Source organism: Phyllobates terribilis, unplaced genomic scaffold (genome assembly GCF_046119375.1).
Source record: "Phyllobates terribilis strain yellow unplaced genomic scaffold, ASM4611937v1 Scaffold_1__5_contigs__length_1240528914, whole genome shotgun sequence".
Taxonomy (NCBI): Eukaryota; Metazoa; Chordata; class Amphibia; order Anura; family Dendrobatidae; genus Phyllobates; species Phyllobates terribilis.
The window spans coordinates 190,480,332-190,496,171 of NW_027362761.1; the positions used below are offsets into that span (position 1 = coordinate 190,480,332).

The window sequence follows — 15,840 nt, forward strand, 5'->3', positions numbered from 1 at the left end:
TCCATATAATCACTTCCAGTACTCCTTTCTCATGTTTACGCTGAGGAAGATCTTGCAAGGAACCTCTGTCATGCTTGTAGTACAGCCAAAAACGTCAACATTTTGACTCCAGTCAAAAGCACCTTTGGCTTAGTGCATCACTTGGCCTTGTTTCCTTGTCAAAAGGTATAGCTTTATGGGCTCAATTTTTCCATGAAGACAACTTCTGGCCAGACTTTTCATAACAGTAGCTGGATGTAGCTTGGTCTCACTAGTTGCTGCCATTCTGCGCTGATGGCAATACTGGACAGTTTATGATTTCAAGAGGATGTAAGCACGATGGGCCTTTCATCTGCTGCACTAAGTTTCCTTGCCCGGGCACCGCATTTACGGTCATCATCAGCGCTTTTTTTTTTTTTTTTTTTTTTTTTTTTGGGTGCTTCCTCAAAAGTGCTTGAATATCACATGTTAAAACCTCAGTATGCTTCAAAATCTTTGCCTGGGAACGACATTGCTGATGCAAGCCTACATACACAGAAGATCTATGGTCAGTTCTCCAAGATATTTGGAACAACCCTCCTGCTGAGTTGCTGTGTGCAAGGGTAGGTAAAAGAAATGATGTTTTTCTTCATCTTCCCTCCCCTTTTTCCCAGGTTGCCTACACAAACACTATTATTTGTATTAAAATGCCTGATTTTTTGTATGTTAATATGTTAACATTTTAATAAAAATATTTGAATAAAAACTGATGTTATGAAGGCTAATGTTGGTCACATCAAATATTGAATTTATTTTATATTTTTCAGTTATTCATTCACTTTTTATTTTATTAAATGATACAATAAACTATTAAATACCTCTATTTTTTAAAGCAATTTTTCAAAACCTACTTGAAACTTCTGTGCAGTACTGTATATGGACACAAATATATAGATTAGTTTATTACATATACAGTTCTGTGCAAACGTTTTACGCATGTGTTGAAAAAAAATGCTGCAAGGTAGGAAAGCTTTTAAAATGAGAAGTGTTAATAGTTTATTTTTATCAATTAATAAAATGCAAAGTGAATGAACAAAGGAGAAAACCTAAATCTAATTAATATTGGCTGTGAACCACCCACCCCACTTTTTGCCTTCAAAACATAAATTTATACATAAGAAAACTCCATAATGGTCTGTGAAATGACATTCTATGTGCCCTGATGTCAATCCTGTTGAACATCTGTGGAAGGAGCTGAAACCTGCCGTCTGGAGAAGGCGCAGTCGCACCAGAGACAGCTGGAGCAGTTTGATCACAAATTCACCTTTTTCGGATTTTCAATTAAACCACTACAGATATAAGCCTATGTTCATGCATAGAAGATTAGCAGCAGATTTTTTTTTTAGCAGCTTTATCTGAAGAAAAATCTGCATTTGTTTTGCGCTGATTTTTGTAGCGACCTTGTTGCCAGTTTTGCAGCAGATTTCACCTATTGCACAGCAAAGTGTGATATCTGCACTGAATTCTGCACAAAAGAAAAATTTGACAAATAGAAAATTTCTGTGAAAAAAATCCATCTACATAGCTAGTACTGTATAACTACAGATTTTGGGAATTCTAGACATACATCCTTATGGTGAGGCATTTACACTTAAACGCTGCCTACATTCAATTAATTATTTCCTTCCTAAAATGGCAGCAACTAAAAACATCCTCCTATAAATCTACAAACCACCCCCATTATAGCATTACTTTGCATATCTGCTTATTTTACCTTTACCCTCTAGAGGGCACTCTTTTCCCACAAGTGACAAGTATTTGTGACCCAAGCTTTCATATATCCTAAAGCAACCTTTAATAAGACTCAAAGCTGTTGGAAGAACATTTCTAAATAATTGAACAATCCTTTTAATAAAATCATTTGCACCCTACAAAAAAACTCTCAGAAACAAGGGTATTACTTACGATGTGTCTTCTATTCCTCATGGAAGGGTAGCACAAAAATACCCAGGAGGCTAGCTGTTCAGTGTGCCCCTCTTTCATACTAGAGGTGGTGAGACTTTCTGGTATTTTGCCAGATTTGCTTTAATTGATACAAAGTATTTTAACCCATTCCTTCCCATCTCATGTGGAGCCATGATCCTTCTATCTGTCCACTAATTATTTAGTGTTCAGAGTGGCCCGCCCGGAGCCACGCTACCCTTAACTATATTGGCGGGCGCAGCACTATCGCTCTCCGTTCTGAAGACCGCAGGTTGCCTTAAGCCTGCGGTCTACAGAATGGCAGGATAATGCAGTGCCTAAAGCGACGGCACACGCACTGGGCCTCTCACATCCTATGCGCACTGGCGCTTTGCAGGTGGACTCGTCAGGATCCTGGATTAGGTGAGAAAATGATGTTTTTTATTGTAATAAAAACATGTGATGTGATGCATGGACATCAAACAATGGGCGAGGGGGCCCCTCATACATTATAGGGGCTACTATGGGGGGGGCCTCAGTGTGGGGGCCATTATACTGTTTGAGTACTACTGTGGGGGCCATTATATAGTGGGTAGCTGATATGGGTGTCATATAGTGTGGCAGCTAATGTGGGGGCCATCAAAGTGTGGGAACAACTGCGAGGGCCATCAAAGTGTGGGGACTAATGAAGGGTCTATCATACATTGTAAGGGCCATTTTACAGTGTGGGAGCTAATGTTGAAGCCATTATACAGTTTGGGGACTACTGTGGGGGCAGTCATACAGTGTGGGGCCATTATACAATTTACGTGCTACTGAGGGGTCCATCATACATTGTGGGGGCTACTGTGGAAGCCATTATATAGTGTGGGAGCTAATGTGACGGCCATTGTACAGTTTGGGGGCTACTGTGGGGCCATTATACAGTGTGAGCACTATTGTGAGGGTTATTATTACTGTGTTTTGAGGGAGCAAGGAGGACATCATACTGTGTATAGAGGAGCTGTGGGACCTATACTGTGTATAAGGGCACTTTGGGCCCATTTTACAGTGTGAGGACTACTCAGGACCCACCGTACTGTGCATAAGGGAGCTGTGGGCCCACCGTACTGTGCATAAGGGAGCTGTGGGCCCACCATACTGTGCATAAGGGAGCTGTGGGCCCATTATACTTTGCATAGGGGAGCTGTGGTAGCATTATACTGTGGATAGAGGAGCTGTACACGGGGGGACTCAGAGGATATTACTATAGGGACTTGGGACATTATTAAATGTTTAAATATTATGTGGGCTCTTAAGAAGCATTATTGTTAGAGTGGCATTAAGGGTATTGTGACCAAATGGACACAGAGGACATTATTACCTTCTAGAGGCAAAATGTGGCCACTATTTTCTAGGGCACTTACATAGGGTGTTAATATTTTCTAGGGGGAAATTTTACCATCTAGAGGGCACAAAAGAGGCATTTGACATTTCAAGGGGCACAGTGGTGGGCATTAAGAGTAGCAATATTATTGTACCACACAACAGGTGCAGTAATACGGTGACATACAGCAGGATGTAGAGTTTATGCAGGTTGGGAATAGATGGCGACGGGGCTGAAAATGTGAGAAGTCAAACATGTCTGTTGTAATCTCTGCAGGAGAGTCCTGGCTGGAGAAGTTGTCATGTCGGTCTGGGCCAGATGGAAAAAGCGAACTATTCCATCAGAAAGAACGTCAGCTGTAAGTCATCTAATATATACCTGTATTGTAATCACATGTCTGGTCTGCAGGACAGGTATCTTCCACTATATATCACTGTATAATATCAGTTATAGTCTTTGTATAGAGATGCACTTTCATCTGCTGAGGTTCCCCTATTAGAGTGTGCCACCATAGTTGTAACCAGGGCCCACTCAAAAGCGTCGCCCCTCCCCCCCACCTTCACCCCTGATCTGAACCTCTAGCTACGCTTCTGCTTTGTAAGATACATTAGGTAGGTTACTAAAAAGCAGGGAACAGACAGAAGAAAGTAACTTCTGGAAGAAACTACAGACTATATTTGTTGACTGTTACCAGGCCGACACATGGGTCTTCATGGGAGCAGTAGACACAACAGAAGGGCATTTAGCATTGTTTCTTCCAAAAGAGTGGTTGCAAAGGTGCATATACCCTACCCTCAGAGGCACAATGTTGCAAGATATTAGTGCCAACTACTAAGTCACCGGCCCTCTATCACACAGGTTTTACTAAAATACGGCTGTTTTGAAGAGATTGATATTTGCAGTAACCCAGAAGATATGTTGAGCTCCCTGGAGCAGTTTATTACTTATTGTGTTACCTGTACTGACAATGCAGAACGACATTCACCACACTGACTTGTTTTAAAATAAAGAAACAGATCTGACCTATGTGCCTGAAGAGCTTGCCAAGGTTTAACTGGTTACACCACATTCTCCAGGTTAATATTGGCGGCTATAAACAACACAAAATCCGCACAATATACTGCAGAGCGGCAAGCACGTGACAAAATACAATATACGGCATAGCACCCAGGCTCTGCTCACATTGGCATCAGTCTGTTAGGTAGAACAGCAATAAGTATAGGAGATCCATCAGTACCGGTTCGGTCTGGACAGATAATTACATTTGCACATGCAAGTCATGCATTTTATTCTTAATCCGAGTATACATAAGGCCCCAGGAGCAACACATTATTCCAGGATCAGAATGCAGTCATACTCAGGTTACGCTAATAAATGCTCAGCACAGGACTAGGCTTCCACAGATTTTGGATAAACTGAATGGCTCTAGTTGTCAGGGACCGAAAACTTTATTTACAATGCAAATAATAAAAGTTACAAAACTAGCACAAATAATATTATTATTAGATGGCATATTAATATTATTTCTATAGTGCCGACATATATATACACACATGGAGAAACACACTTTATCACTTCAACTATACAATTCCTCCTGTACTCTTAAAGTGTCAAACGCCTTATTATTGCTATACTCACTTATATAGCGCCATTAATTCCACAGCACTTTACAGACATTATCGGCACTGTCCCCATTGGGGCTCACAATCTACATTCCCTATCAGTATGTCTTTGGAGTGTGGGAGGAAACCGGAGAACCCGGAGGAAACTCACGCAAACACGGGGAGAACATACAAGGATCCCTGCACTCAGTATACCATAATATCAGAAATAAATGGAGCATATAAAGAGTAACCCCTCACCTATAAAAATAACCCCTAAGAAAGCTCTTCTTGCTGGGCAGCCACGGCGTTATACAATTTGTTCTGTTGGTGGGATGTGTGACTGCCGTAGACTTGAGTAATCGTCAGTGGTGCTTTAGACTAATACGCAGTTGTCTACACAATATGGGGTCCAATTATTTGCTGCAGGATTGTGTAAAATATATCAAGCTATAGTTTGGCACTCCTGATGGAGAATCACACTTTTTTCCCACTCCCACATATCCCAATTACTCTGCACCCACAGGTTAATCAGATAGGTTGTAGTAGAGGTTTGGATGGATACTCTATGTAGATACACCCACTTCCCTATATTGACTCAGGATTTCCTTCGCTCTCACCTCTCATCACCTTCCTTTGGTCACAGCCACTGGGCTCTGTTTTAATAAATATCCAATTCTTTGTTTTGAAACGATATCCATCTAAACTTATAACCATGTAATAAAAAGTGTGTGTTCATTCAAACTCCTTAACCCCTATGACGCCCACCAAGACCAGGAAGATTCATGCCTACATGAGGTCATTAGCTCGTTACACGTGATCCAATACAGCAGGCTGCACAAAAATTAGTAAAAAGTCAACAAGCTCTCATTACTTGCGATTTATTAAAGTCACATTTCTTATTTGTGTCTTGTGGTATACTTTTTCTTTCGCCAAATTCTTCAAAATTGTGCACGAGATTCATGAATTTGGCACAATATAAAAAACAGCTATATTTTTGTCTTTGACCAGTTTTTACAGCTTTTTAAAAGATCCAAAAGCGTCGGGCAAAACAATTGTGGAAAATATCAAAAAATCTTTATTACAATATACAAGCAAAGATTAAAACACACAATGTACAAACATTACTCTAAACCAAGAGGTACGGATATGGTAATCAATGAATATGAAGGACCTCTGGTCTTTGCAGGCACTGTAGAGTATCTCAAATTTATTAAGTCTGGGTATAATAAGTCCCAGACCCTACCCCAAATCAAAAGGCTAGCACACCAATACTATATAAATTCACAATAGATATGTAATGGAACAGGTAGCCTAAACAGATGGAATACATGGGGTAAGTGCATATAGTTACCTGCAGGATGTATTGACCCAAAGAGTATCTATACCAGTTTATTCCCATGTGGGGCCTCTGTAGCACCCCTCCATGTATATTTAGTAATTATTGAGCTGTGCCCGCCCATTCTCTGGTTTGTGCAAAAGTGCCAAATGGTTTATTAAAAAGGAAACTACAAAAATGCATTAAATTCAAGCTCCTCCAGAAACCTTACTCCAGGCGAGATGGGCCGGAAAAAAAGCAACATTGGTTAAAAGTCAGACTTAACAAATCTGTCTAAAACATCTGGGTACGCAAAGTTGTGGAGCAAAAGTTATAAAAAGGACTTAAAGATAAAGTGGCGCAAATGTGGCGCCCCTGAGGGTTCGACCGCCACAGGAATGCTGCACTTCTCTAATGGAGTGTGGTGTTACTCCTCTGAGGTAAGCCCAGTGCGATGGTTGTGACCTAACCTTTTGCATGCAACACCACACTTCTCCACCAGAGGGAGCTAGTATGCCCTAGGTGCTGCTCCCCTGGTTACAGGGAGACTGGGGAACACAAAGTGGTAGGAACCAGTTAGTGGGTGAGGGTGGAGGACTTACCAGTAAATTACACTTTAGATTTCATATTTAATAGAATGCCATCTTTGATCTTGGTCTCTGTCGGTTCAGGTGGTCATACTGTGCTGTCAACTACTGTGTGTAATGTGACCTCCCTCCGGGAGTGCAGATCCTGTGTGGGCCTGCACCGGTAAGGGACACAGCCCTCGTACCCTGGCCTTGGGACGAGAGGTAGGTTGTAGACAAGGAATGTCTCAACCCGGCCAAGGACCAGGATCAAGAAGGCCCCAGGAGCTTTAGAGTGTGGCTCCCTAGCAAATGGGTCACGGGGAGGATGCAGACGGAGCGGAGCTCGCCACCTGTCCTCGCCTACCTGATCTATTCAGAGGGATTCCGGCTGCAAGAGAGAGTACAGTGTCGGGGGCCGGTACCCATGTCCTGGACGGGAAAGCCCGGTTAGGCCCTGAGGATCCCACCGGGCATCGGATGGAGAGGAATTGCCACCTGTCCCCTAGTCCTGAGAGGAGCTCAGAGGGAGACCCGGCCTATCTACACACGCACAGACGGGAAAGGGTGAAGTCTGTAGTGCAGGAACACTCTGGTGTAGGGTCGCTACCGAACACTGGACTTTCTCGGAGGTAGTCGTACCCCCGTCCCTGGTGGCCGCAGGACTCCGCGAGGAGCAAGGAGTCGCCTTCCCGCTGACATCTTTAAGTGAGTAAAGCCTTGGAAGTTCACCCCTATGGCCTCCGGACTGTTCATTACGCGCCATACCATGCGACGCGGTGCCCGTACTCCCCGCACTGCTACCCCCTCTCTTTCCTGTTTTGCCTGCTCTGAGGCCTTGCTCCGCCTGTGGGGAGCAGTGAGAACTTTGGCCGCCATGACACCTGGCCTCAGCGGACTGTAGCGGCGCTGGTGACCCTTCACCAGGCACCACAGGAGGCGTAGTCGTTAATCAGCCACTCAACCCGGACAAGCCCACACCATCTCTTTCTAATGTGACGGCCCTGAGCACGGGTCGGGCCCGGGCCACAGCTGCATCCCATCTCTCCAACAGGGCCAGACACCGAGTCCCCCAACACCCAGGGTAAAACACGGGCTTCTCTGAGTAGAGGCGTCTCACAAAGTATAGCGAAAAAGGCGGAAATGCTAATGCTACTAAAAAGAAGCAAATTGCTCCAAAAAGTGGAGAAAAAACAATAATGAATTGGGGCCTAAGACTAGATTTTAGACTGTATGGGTAAAGGTCTAAAAGCTGGTTAATATACTATAATAAATCTAATCTTGGATTGGCATATCATAAATATTACAACGGTAATGAGTGAATTCATACATGGATTAGCATGCAGTGTGTGCAAATCTAACCAATGTTCATAAGGAAAAAATACAGCTCACTGCTCGTAATGTCCTCCAAAAATAAATAAAAAAGACTTGACACTGCAATATATATATATATATATATATATATATATATATATATATATATATATATATATATATATATATATATATATATATATATATAATCTGTATATTTTAAAAGATTATACAGTGGTCCATACACAGATAAAGAGGAAGTTTTAATAGAGGTGCTGGAAGACTTTACATTTTGGAAAAAAGAAAAGCATTGAACTGCTGTTAAAGCCAGAGCTCCAGGGCAAGTGGGAAAACATGGAATGAAAAGATACATCTCAGCACAAAGTATCATTTTAACTCGATAGTTTATTTTTATAATTTTTTAGCGGAAAAGCTGTGAATTTATTTGCAGTCCTAAGGATTTTTTTGGAGGGAGCTTAGAAAAATAAGAGCTTGTTGGACTTGGCAAAGCCTTTTTGGGTGCTACCAGATTATTCCGCCTAAAAACACCTTGCACACAGAAGCAGTTATTGTACTACCTTCACATGCAGCTTAAAGGGGCTCCTCAGTTTTTTGCACGTTAATGCTATTATTATTATCTCTTATTTCTACTACAGAGATAGAAGACGACAGTTGTTTTTTACAAGATTCGAGGGGGAAGACGAGGGGGAAGACGAGGGGGAAGACGAGGGGGAAGACGAGGGGGAAGACGAGGGGCAAAGCTCCTCCCTCCTCCTCCTGTTTCCCTTCTAAGTAGAATCTTATCAGGGAAAGCTCTCATCTCCTTAGTCATGTAAAAAAGGGTCTTCCCTAAATGCAGATTTTACCTGTGAATTAAGAGTTATAAAAGTGGAAGATCAGTCCTGGTGGAGAAAGAAGCAGATTTCTCAGATTAAATATATTACATTTATTATTATTTTGATTATATTTAATTATATTAGGATTATATTAAAGTTTTTTATTTTCATGTGCACTGTTGATTTATGAAGTTAAAAGTAAAATGATGGTTATGCTTTAACAAAGTAAATACATTACGTGTGGCAAACTAGAAAAGAGGAAAAATTAAATCCACTTCTGAGGGCAATTTATAGGTTTTGGGTTGTGAAAAGGAAGAGAACAATATCAAATAAAAGGAGGATCTGATTTTATACATGTGTGCTCTTAATTTTGGATAAATTACAGAAAAAAAGGTTTAAAAATAGTGTGAATGTGTCACAAAAGCTCACACACACAGCTATGATGCATCATGCTTTACAACGCCCACAATACTGCATGCAATGAAACAGATCACTATCCAATTGACAGTCAGAGGTAGACAGAGGCTATGGGCATCATATTACACATTATCCATACCGTACAATATATGGTCGGATAGGACAACACATACACTGTGTGCACAATTAGGAAAGTATTTGGACCATATCATCATTTTTATGCAGATTTTACAACTCCAAGCTGTATAATCTTGAATGCTGATTGGATGAAGCAGATCAGGTGATGTGTATTTGTGAAATGAGGGACGGTGCGGCCTAAGGATATCACCACCCTTCATCAATGTGTGCAGAATTAGGCAGCTTGTTTTCATCAGGCAAAATGGGCCAAAAAAGAGATGTAAGGGTATGTGCACACGATGCAGAAATGCTCAGGATTTTTTCCTGAGCGTTTCTGCATCTCTCTGGCAGAAAAAAACGCATGCGGATTGTACATGCGGTTTCCTGCCAGGGACATGCGGAAATGAAGCGGTCTTCACTTTCATTTCCGCATGCGGGTTGAAAAGCGCTTCCCAAGCGATTTTAGCATCACTTGGAAAGTGCTTGTCAACTTCACACTATATAAATCCATGCAACCGGCATGGATTTATATAGTGTGTGATGTCAAAAAATAAAAAATAAATCTATACGTTACCATCTGATGGCCCCCGGTGTCCTGCTTCATCGGTCCCGGCTGCCGGCAGTGAAGACTGTAGGACCTTCCGACGTCAGCGTCACGTGACCCGTCACATGACTCTGACGTCAGCGAAGGTCCTTCATTCAACCGCGAAGTGCGCGGGAAGCCGGCAGGACGCAGCGCGGGCCGTCAGAAGGTGAGAATATATATTTTTTTTATTTTATTCTTTTTTTTTAATGGTACCTGGGTCTGGATGAGAGTCCTCTCATCCACACCCGGGTACCATCCGCACATTAGACCGCATGGAATGCGCATCAACATATACAGTGATGCGGATTCCATGCGGTCTAATGCAAGTCAATGGCGGCAAAAGAGCAGCGTTTCCGCAAAATTAATTGACATGCTGCGGATTTTTGACCGCAGCGTTTACGCTGCGGAAAAATCCGCATCATGGGCACAGCACATGCGGATTTCCATTGGGGAACATTGCTGCCCTTCTACCATGCGTTTTTCATGCGTTTCCGCGGCGTTTACGCAACTGCAAAAACGCTGCGGAAACGCATGAAAAACGCATCGTGTGAACTCAGCCTATGGCTGAGTTAACGCTGCGTTAACGCTGCGGTCAAAAATCCGCAGCATGTCAATTAATTTTGCGGAAACGCGGCGATTTCGCCGCCATTGACTTGCATTAGAACGCGCCAATTCCGCAAGACTGCATCTGTACTTGTGTAATTGGCGCGTTCTAATGTGCGGATGGTACCCGGGTGTGGAGGAGAGGAGAGTCTCATCCACACCCAGGTACCATTAAAAAAGCTGTAAAAAAAGAATAAAATAAAAAATAAATGTATTCTTACCTTCTGTCGGCCCGCGCAGCGCTCCCGCTTGGTTCCCGGCACTTGCAGTGAGTTGTAGGACCTGCGGTGACGTCAGAGTCATGTGACGGGTCACGTGACGCTGACGTCGGCAGGTCTTTCAATTCAAAGTTGCCGGCAGCCGGGAACTTTGTAAAGCAGGACAGCGCGGGCCATCAGAGGTAAGTATATACACTCTCTCGGGTCACACTATATAAATCCATGCTGTTTGCATGGATTTATATAGTGTGACCTAGTTGTCAAGCACTTTCCAGGTGATGCTAAAATCGCCTGGAAAGCGCTTGTCAATCTGCATGCGGAAACGCATGTCAATCTGCATGTGGATCCGCATGTATTCTGCAGGAAAAACGCATGCACAATCTGCATGCGTTTTTTCTGCCAGGGAGATGCAGAAATGATGCAGAAATTTTCTGCTTCATTTCTGCATCGTGTGCACATACCCTAAGGCTAAGGCTATGTGCCCACGTTGCGGAAATGAAGCAGAAAATATCTGCTTCATTTCCGCATGTCCTCTCCCGGAAAAACGCATGCGGAATTCCGCACGCGTTTATCGTGCGTTTTTCACGCGTTTTCGACATGCGGAATTGCCTTGCGTTTTTTCATGCATTGAATAAGGCAATTCTGCAAGCGGAAACGCAAAATTAATGAACAAGCTGCGGATTTTTGAACGCAGCATAAACGCTGGGGAAAAATCCGCAGCATGGGCATAGGACTTGCGGATTCTCATTGGGGACCATGGGGTGCGGATTAACAAGCGTTTTACAAGCGTTTCCGCTGCGGAAAATCCGCATCAAAAACGCTTGTAATCCGCAACGTGGGCACGCAGCCTAACTGACCGAATAGTCAAAAAATGTTACAAATCCTAAAGAGTGATGAAGCACTCTAGAAATTGCTAAGATATTATGGTGTGATCACATAACTGTCAAATGTTTTGCGGTGGTCGCAAAAGATGTCTTGAGAAAAGAAGACGTACATTAAGTGCCAACGATTTGAGAAGAATTAAATGTGTAGCGACCCATGAACCCATTATCCTCCAGTGCTGTCATATTACAAAGCTACAACCTCCCTGGAGAGCTCAGAAGTACAAGGTGTTCAGTCCTCAGAGACATGGCCGAGGTAGGAAGGATGAAAACCTACCACCACTGAACAAAATAAAGAAGTTTAAACATCATGACTTGGCCAACAAATATGTGAAGACAGATTATTCAAAGATTTTATGGACCGATGAGATGTGCGTGACTCTTGACCGAACAGACGAGTGGACCCAAGGCTGGATCCATAACGGGCACACATCTCCACTTCGACTCAGACACCAGAAAGGTGGAGGTGGGGTACTTCTATGGGTTGATATTAAAAAAGATGAGGTAGTTGGACCGTTTCAGGTTGAAGATGGACTTAGAATCAACTTTGAAACCTAATGTAGATAAGAGATTTGGCGATTTGGAGATGGACTCAAAACCAAACCTACTGTCAGTTTTTAAAAGACTCTTTGTTCAAGCACTTACACAGCAAAACGTCTGCATCTTTCAAGAAAACCATTATTTTTTAACCAGTTGTGTCGGCACTCATGTTCCCGGGGCTCATGTGAGCCCTGCGCCCAATCAGCACTGGATTCATTGTCCCTGCCTTCGGACGTATTGCTCATCAACAGGAAGTCAGAGCTGTGGCTGCTTTCTGACTTCCTCTTAATGTTCAATTTGTCCGAAAGCGGGGAGAGTGAAGCCGGCGCTGATTGGGCGCAGGGCTCACATGATGTTACAACTTCACGTGAGCCCTGAGAACATGAGTGCCGGAAAGGATCAAATGAGAGTATAGGCATTTTAATTTTTGGACAACCCCTTTAAACTTTACATTTTTGATTTAGTTGCATAATAATTCTGCACACTAATAGTTGGCCAATTATTCTGCACATATAGATGTTCTCCTAAGGACAGCCAATACCTCACTTTTACTTTCTGAAATATTCAGGTTTATTAACCTTTTGGATTGATTGACAGCACTGTAGCTGTTCAATAATAAAATTACTCATAAAAAAATACAAATTGCCCAATAATTGTGCACTCAGTATTGTGGTGAGGGTGGTTTCTACACTTGTGGTGCAAGCCAAGGCACTTTAAGGAAGATTATTGAGCGTGAAATGGCTGGAAGCTACATAGCCATCTGTGTATACCTCCCGACTATGCAAGAAGTTTATGAATAAATAGTGGTTTTTATTTTACATTCATGGATGCTTATATCAGAAACCTGTAACATTATTGTGTGCATTGGACCCAAGTATTACCAATTTTGGGTGGTGCAGGGTTAAGTTGACAATTAGAACCCCCTCCACTGTGGTAATTATTTCAGTCTGATGGCATAGATGATCACCACCTCACATTGCATGCATAAGAGCAAAGAACGATGTTTACAAATAAGCGAGTAGTAAATTAAACATTAATGAAGAGCCAGTTATCGAAAATCTGGCTTCAGAGAAGGCTAAGTATTATTCCCGTAGAGTTTACCTCCACAGAGCCCACTGACAGAGGAGTAGGTTCTTTAATCGTTAACAGCTAATTGCCAGCACAGTCTTTTCCCTGCTTCACTGGTTTTGTTGTACAGTGCCACTGATGACAGCATTTCATTATTCAGACAGTGCCGGGATATAAGGGCACACAAAGTAATGAAAGGAGCATTATAGCTTTTATTTACTGTATTACAGAGTCAGGATAGATTGTAAATCGAGGACAGTGTGAATGGGAACAAAAAGGTTTGGTGTACAGCATGTGCTATAGGAGTCCTAGAAGAATAGCTCGCAAGTGAAAAAAACAAGTGTTTCTAATAAGCAAAATAATAAGAAAAATGTACTCAAAGAGGTGTTAGATTGCTTTCACATGCCTGCCTTCACTAAAGAACATGGTATATAATCAGCATCTACTTCTTTTATAACACCGGACGGCCTATGAACCTCCAATACTAGACATACACTTTCATGTACCGCAACATATTGGACGTTTCAGTGTAAGATGCAAATTTACATCCCAATCGCCACTTGTAAGAATACAGAAATGTACAGGCAGCTTTCCCAGAACCTCCAATAGCGCCAGGGCAAACAAGCCTGAACAATTACAACACACTTGTAAGGAAAGGGCTTCCCGTTACTGTTGAGCATGCAGTTTATGCCAGAAAGGACACACAACTGAGCAGCCAGAGTTCACATGGCTGATCCTCCCTGCCTGGGGCCTCCTGTTACAGGGAAGGGAAATGAGATTGGATGTGATGGTGGATGACCTACATCCTGCAGGTTAATGTGTACACTTTATCCCACAATATATACAGCATGTCTGAATGGGAGTGCATGTGCCCTGGCTACAAGTCAGTGTGCCGAGAGAAAACATATGCAACAACTGATCTTTCTACTTAAGGCTGTATTCACAGAGCAAATTTTCATCCAGAAAACCTGTGTTTTTAACATCCGTATTGAATGTTATTCGTTTTATCCTTTTTGGATTTGTATGTCCTTAAAAGATCAGTTTTTCTTAACCTTATTACCTGCGTACCTGATTTGTTTTTGCCATCTGTTTAATATAAAAAAAAATTCTCTATTGTCCCATCTCACTGATTTATTTATTTATTTTTTTTATAAATGAAATCCATTAAATAAAATATATTTAAAAAATAAGTTACTTCTTTTAGCAATGCCACAAAGGCATATGTATTTATTATACACACACAGCTACAAATAAAGATTATTAACCCACACCCCATTTTAAATTTTGCTAGTAAGCCTAATATGCAAACATTCTGCTGTTTGCAATAAACCAATCTGCCCCCTGATGAAGCAATGGCGAAACAGGTGTCAGGCGCAAAGAAACATCTGAGGCAATGTGTTTTTTTTATGCAGTCTTATTAGGTTTACTGCTTCTTACCTTTTGTCCATGAGTGGTCTTTTATGTGGACGCATCAGGAAGGGCTTATAAGCAATTACATGCTTATGAGGGAGACACAGCAGTCTATGCCATAGTTTGCACCATATTATATGTAGCACTCTTTTTTCACTCTGCATTGATTTTTTGCATATTATTGCACTTTATTGGATATTTGTATATAGCGTTATATATTTAATTATCAATTTAATGTATTTCTATTAGCTACTATTTTATACTTTAAGCACTTTTTTCCAAAATATCTACCTCCGTTAAAGGAGACATTGTACTGTTGTAGAATGGTATATATTAGGAACGATTACCCTATTTAGGGAAGTCATTCTTCCCCTATTCAACTATCTTTTATTTAATTTTTCCTATAACACTATAATTGCTGTATTTTGGAACCATTTTTTAGGTATATCTTTAATCATTAGATTAATATAAACTTAACCACTATGGCTATATTATTAACATATAAAACTAAGTGTTTCTGAATTTCTTATAGTATATGTAGTCTTTATACATTTAATAATTGTATATCTTTGACAACTAGTATACTTTATTTACCCTTGGCTCAGTGGCTTTGGCCAAATTCTGTAGGTTTTTTATATACCTATCAAACAAGGGCAATTTAACACTAGAACTACTGATGGAGTCATTTTGACTCCTTTCGTTTTTTATTTCTCTTCTGTGACTACATTTTTCAGAATTCCGACTTGAAACTCGGTGACTTTTCCTCAAATATGATGTGAAAAAAGTTTTTGTGAGAATAAATAATTTTGGTGAAAAATTTGCGCGTTTTTTTCAAAATTTACCAAGAACTACTGAAGGGAGTCATTTTGACTCCCTACTATATTTTGAGGTCCTTTTGTCACTAGATGTTGCTTTAAAGTTTTGTGCATAATTTTTTCACTCTGTCTTATTTACCCTGATGTTCATATAGATGTAGTTCAATTTACATGTCAACTTTTCACATTTTCCTTGTGTTTTACCTGCTTGTATTACTGTGTAATGCTGAACAAACTATCTGATGAGGAGCTAGATGCATTCAT

General features: G+C 41.4%; 1 protein-coding gene across 1 annotated transcript in view; it reads right to left on the bottom strand.

The window, feature by feature from the left end:
* The window catches only part of LOC141253041 (guanine nucleotide-binding protein subunit alpha-14), a 160,090-nt gene that overhangs the window by 9,720 nt on the left and 134,530 nt on the right, over positions 1-15,840 (bottom strand). The window lies entirely within an intron of this gene.